General features: G+C 41.4%; 1 long non-coding RNA gene across 1 annotated transcript in view; it reads left to right on the forward strand.

Moving 5' to 3' along the window:
- LOC131434748 (uncharacterized) overlaps positions 1 to 5,729 on the forward strand; it is a 201,404-nt gene extending 195,675 nt beyond the window's left edge. Inside the window, exon 4 of the long non-coding RNA XR_009230384.1 lies at positions 5,637 to 5,729. This is a non-coding gene — a long non-coding RNA (uncharacterized LOC131434748). The remainder of the gene's footprint in view (positions 1 to 5,636) is intronic.
- The last annotated feature ends 271 nt before the right edge of the window (positions 5,730 to 6,000 follow it).

Below are 6,000 nucleotides of genomic sequence, written 5' to 3' on the forward strand. Positions count from 1 at the left end.
GCAAAATACTTTATTCTTTTCTTTTTTTTTTTGTGGCAGTTTCTAGTGTGTCCATTCTAATCAAGTAATGATGGCCATTTTCTTCTTTTGAGTTGAACTTTGATTTGTGAGCAATTTATAGTAATTTCTGATTTTGAACTCGCGTTGTCATGACTTGGTAAAGATTATTCTTGTTTGGCAAATGATTTTTCACATTGTTGTTCTATGAACTTAAATTTGATCGGAAGATATTGATGCCAGCATAAATTTTCTGTTCTTGTATATGTAAAATAAGAATTCTGAGCACGTTTGCTGATTCTGATCTGTATAATGAGAGTTTCGTCGTGAATATGTCTTACTTTATCAGGGAGCTCCATTTAAAATATTATCATGGAGGCAAGAGATAATTTGTTGATAGAAATACAGTGTAAAGCAAAGTTGTACAAAAAAATTGATTGTTTGTTTTGCTTTCGTCAAAATGTTGTTTTTTGACAAAAAAGACTAACTTTTGGTGAAACCGGGGGTCATAGAAAAATCCATTCAACTTGACAAGAATCGATACGTTTTGAAGACCATGGAAACATTTTGCATACCTTAGATATGACCTTTAAAAAGGGGAGGGTGTAATGTTTGTAACGGCATAACTCCGAAATTTCGAATTTGGCACATGTACTTCTAGCTCTTTCAGAGATGGCTATTAGGATATTCAGAGACTCCAACCCATGCCTACAGGATGGTTATGGCCAAAACGAGAGGGGCACTAGGACCCCCTGAACGTAGACCGACGAAGCTGAAGGAGATCATACGAGTCCTTATCCCTCACCACGACACGTCTTCATGGCCGCCAGTACCGCTACCAATAAATGATGTTAGCAGAGTGACAAAAGAAGAGTTGTTGTCAGCGGCGAGATCGCTCGACACTAAGAAAGCCCCCGGGCCAGATGGTATCCCGAACGCGGCTCTAAAGGTTGCTATAATCTCCAAACCTGACATGTTCAGAGAGGTCATGCAGAGATGTCTGGACGAGCGCACGTTCTCGGACATTTGGAAAAGGCAGATATTGGTACTGTTACCGAAACCTGGGAAACCTTCTGGGAACCCGTCGACATATAGACCAATCTGCCTGATCCGACACCACAGGGAAGCTTCTGGAGAGAATCATCCTGAACATTCCAGCCCCGTTCATAGAGGAGGCGGGTGGACTGTCTAACGAACAGTACGGGTTCCGTAAAGGCAGGTCTACGGCGGATGCAATAAAATCGGTGGTAGCCACCGCGGAGGTCGCTATTCAACCTAAGCGGGCTGTACAAAATTCTGGAAAGCTACTTTCAGAACCGGGTAATGCTCTACGAGACCGACGAAGGCCTACGCAGCACTTCTCTCACGGCCGGAGTACCACAGAGATCCATCCGGGCCCGCTCCTGTGGAATGCGTACCGTGAGATCAGCGCTTACCGTACGGTATCTGGAGACGCAGCCTGCGTGGTGGCGTACATGATGCCTATTGGACTGCTCATCGAGGAGGACGCGGAGTGCTACGATACGCGGAGGACAGGAACGCCCGTAGGACTGCCAACGCAGCCTTCCTACGCGAGTGGCAAAGTAAACTTCATTCCAAGAGTCTCCGGATGGATCGAGAGACCCCACAGCGAAGTAAACTTTGGCCTAAAGAGGGATCAGCGAACAAGCGTCGATTCGGGGATTTTTCCGTTGTCGGAGAAATCTCCGTCGGTGTAGTCTAAATCCTTCGCCGGGGATTAGACGAGTACATAGCGACGTAGTTCCGGTATGGATCGTCAGGGCGCCAGTGAACCGGAAGCCATCCTCCAACCGGAATCATTGGAGCGACCCAGGCATCCTGTCGATCGATCCGTTCAAGGGGTATCAGAAGCGACGTTTACGGGAGAACTTCCATCGCCGGTGTAGGCTAGATCCTTTGTCGGGGACTAGCCGAGTAGAAGCCACAGCACCGAAGTCGAGTCGTCGAGACGCCAGTGAACCGGAAGCTATACTCCAACCGGAATCACCGGATCGACCTCGGCATTCCTTCGAGTGTCCCGGTGGCAAAACACATGCTCTCCGTCGGCGTAGTCTAGGTCCTTCGATGGGGATTAGATAAGTAGATTGCGACGTAACTCCGGTATAGATCGTCAGGGAACCAGTGAACCGGAAGTCATCCTCCAACCGGAATCACTGGACCGACTCAGGCATCCTGCCGTTCGAACCGTTCACGGATTTCGGGAGCGTCGGTCCCGGGGAAACTTCCATCGACGGGGAACTTTCCCGTTGGTGTAGGTTAGATCCATCGTCGGGGATTAGCCGAGTAGTTCGTGACTCTAACGCAGCCTAATTTGTCGAGGCGCCAGCGAACTGGAAGCTAAGCTCCAACTGGAATCCCTGGACCGACCTCGATATCCTCCTGGTCGATACCCTGTAGCGAAACGATGCATAAGTCCGGGAAGGGTGCTCCACCCCAAAGTAATACCTAACGGTAGTTCCGGGGACGTAGGGTTGGAGATCCAAGGTGTTTTAGTTGGTAGTTCCAATTATACAGTGGTAGTCCCACACTCTGTGCGTAAATGCATTTCACCTTGTAAAAAATGGTTTTAAGGATATTTTCATAAAAGAGGAAGCGTAGCAACTGCATTAACAAGAGGAGGTCACGAAAAAATTCATATAACTTGACGAAAATCGATATTTTTTGAAGATCTTAGAAACATTTTGCATACCTTAGATATGATTATATGGGGGATGGATGTAGCAAGTGCCTTTAAAAAGGGGCACCTGTACTTTTTGCTCTTCAGAGATGGTAATAAGAATATTGTTATGGGGGGAGGGAGCGTAGCAAGTGTCCCTAACAAAGGGGGTCATTAGGAAAATTATCTAATTTGACGAAAATCGGTACTTTTTGAAGACCATAGATACTTTTTGCACTACTTGGATATGATGATAAGAATATTCGTGGGGGGGGAGGGTGTAGTAAGTGTCTCTAATGTGTAATGTTTGTAACAGCATAGCTCCGGAACTACTGCACAGAAACTACACAAACTTGGCAAAGCTACTTCTTGCTCTTCCAAGATGATCATGGTTATTTTTATAGGGGACGGAGCGTAGTAAGTGTCCTTAACAGAGGGGGAGAGGGATAACAAAATTTTTCTTATTTGACGAGAAATGATAATTTTTTAAATTTGTGGGGGTGGATGTAGTAAGGGCTTCTTCTACTTCTTGCTCTTCAGAGATGGTCATAAGAATATTTTTATGGTGAGAGGGAGCGTAGTAAGTGTTCTTAACAAAGGGAGTCATAAAACCAATTATCTAATTTAAAGAGAATCGATATTTTTGAAGATCATACCTACTTTTTGCACAACTTAGGTATGATTACTAATGATATTGGTGTAGTAAGTGCCTCTGCCTTTTCAGGGAGAGAGTGTGTAGCAAGTATGCTTAAAATGGGTATGACGAAATTTGAAGAGAGTCTATACTTTTTGAAAATTATGCATACTTTTTGAAAAACTCAAATATGGTCTTAAGGGTGTTTTTAGGGGTGAATATAATGAGTGCCTCCAAAAACGGAAGTTTGATGTGAGGTTGATGGATTAGGTTTTCGTGGAATGGTGCTTTTACGGGATTTTGTCAAGTGCGTGTGGTATGGGGTGTGTGAAAGATTTAGTCTTGAATATTCATATTACATGAATGTGTGAGGAGATTTAGTGTTAAAGGCTCATATTACAGTTGCATAAAATACTGAATTGTTCAATATGAGGAAGAGTTGTAAAGATTGGGCAATCCGACGACTCCTGAGACTAGTTCTTTAAGTGTACGAAATTCTCGATGATGTTTACGTGGCGTATAATTTACGACAGGGATTGAAGATCGCCACTCAATCAACATTATATGGAACGATAATCAATACTGCCGTGAATTGCTACATGATTGATTTTTTTGTCTACCTTAAACTTTTTAATAAATTAGCTCCCATATTGATTTTCTGGCATACAGCCTGTTCCATTCATTAGATTTATCAGTTCTAAAATATAAATTATTGATATCCACTCATAAAGCGTAGACAAAAAATATCTATTATTCCTTCGAAAATTCGCGAGACATTATGAAATATTATTCACTTTTATTTCACAAATTAGATATTTTAGTGAAAAACTTACAAGCCAGTCGTAGTTCCGTATAAAACCAACTTGTTTGAATATTATTCAGTTCTTTTATAAAATGATAAATAGTTGGAATTAGCTAGATGATGTATTATTATCTAGTCAAAGGTTTTGATCTATAACAAACAATTTCGCAATTTGCGAGAAAATCAATTATAAGAGAATTTTGGCTATAAATTGAAGAACTGAACTGACGGTCTTGAACAACATGCACAAATGAGTTTCGCTCATACTAGTCAATTGAAAATACTCATGGTTTATACACATACACAGTTAGTGGCTGTTTTACTAGCGATAAAAAAAACATGTCGTAAGCCCACTGCACTCAACCACTGAAAATATTCCCGATTTCTATGTGTCGGTTTTATGTACTACGCTTTGTGCGATGATTCGTTCAATTCATCATGGTGGAAATCATGTTCCTGCGTTAAATACAACAAGAGATATTCGCGAGTATGTTCCACCCATACTTGTACAGGGTAAATTTGGAAAAGGCGAATATGAGAGCATAATCTGAAATTTGACAAACGTCAGGTATTACCGAAATCTTCAGCAGAAAAGTCTACTGTCTGTTCTGAAAAACCTTTACTGAAAGTCCGGAAAAGCAACGAAGTGGAATGTATGAATTACTGAGCCGTCAGTAATTGAATGTGAACAAACATTTAATTTTCGTATAAACATACAAAAATACACGTCACAATACTTATGTTTCGAGTACGTCCAGTTGTAAAATATGCAATTTGGACTAAAAACCGATTGTCTTTAAGTGTTTATATGTATTTCAATAAAAAGAATACGATGCAAAAATTCAACTAGTACATTTCTTTATGAAAAAAGATAACAAAGACAAACCGTTGTCTTCGGAATTCATAATCAAAGCAAACACACGTGGTACTAAAACTTTACTAGAACTAAGCATTGCAATTTTATTCAGTACAATAAAACATTCCAACCAAATCAAGTTGAAAGATGCCCCTTCTCCAAACAACTGTGATGCACCTTTGCAGGATTTCTGCTGATTACAAAAAAGGATGAACATAATTCCATTTTAATGACCGACTAATTAAAGCTAGTTTTTTTTTCGTGTATCTGCGCCACAATGTACCGCTTTTTTCACCGTTGACTGATCATAGAGCATTCCACATAGAAGTGCATGTATGCATAGACAGATGCGGAACCTCCCGAGTGACACATCAGTGCCCTTCATTCGAGTGGTTCCTCCCACCACCGTTCAAGAGAGACAATAGGAAAACCACTAGGGAAATTCCCGCAACAATTAAAAACCCAACCAATGCCAACCAGGTGCCTCCGGGGCCTTCGTTCCGGCTTCCGGGAGCCGGCCAGTGTACAAGTTGTGCATTCGTAAATTTAAAATAAATTACAAACTCATTATACTCATGTTTTTGCCGCTTTCCCGGAAACGCTGGCAAAATGAAGCAGGAATTCTCATTTAACTGTTCTTTTTTTTTCGTATTCTCCACCTTCCTTACAGTCCTTACGGTGTGCTTGCCTCGGCTCATGATCACGCGGCCCATTCCTGCTAGCGAACTGGAAGACAAATGTTGCTTCATAAGTTTGGTAAGTAAACCGGTAAAACAAAACGAACTTCTGAAGTGAACACTTTTATTTTTGTTTCTGTCGGAAGTTTATTGATGCGCCTATGCTGTCTTTTCTTCCTTTGTTTTTGTCGGGGATAATTTTTTTTTTGTTTTGCTCTGCCATTTCGGACACTTTTTGGGTGGCTCTTCAGGTCGGTTGTTTGATTACACTATTCAAGAAATATGAGACCACGCAATTTTAAGGCTACATAGTTCAATTGCTCATGAATTCTTTACTTCGAAACATACGAAAACATA

This window comes from Malaya genurostris, chromosome 3 (assembly GCF_030247185.1).
Source record: "Malaya genurostris strain Urasoe2022 chromosome 3, Malgen_1.1, whole genome shotgun sequence".
Classification (NCBI taxonomy): Eukaryota; Metazoa; Arthropoda; class Insecta; order Diptera; family Culicidae; genus Malaya; species Malaya genurostris.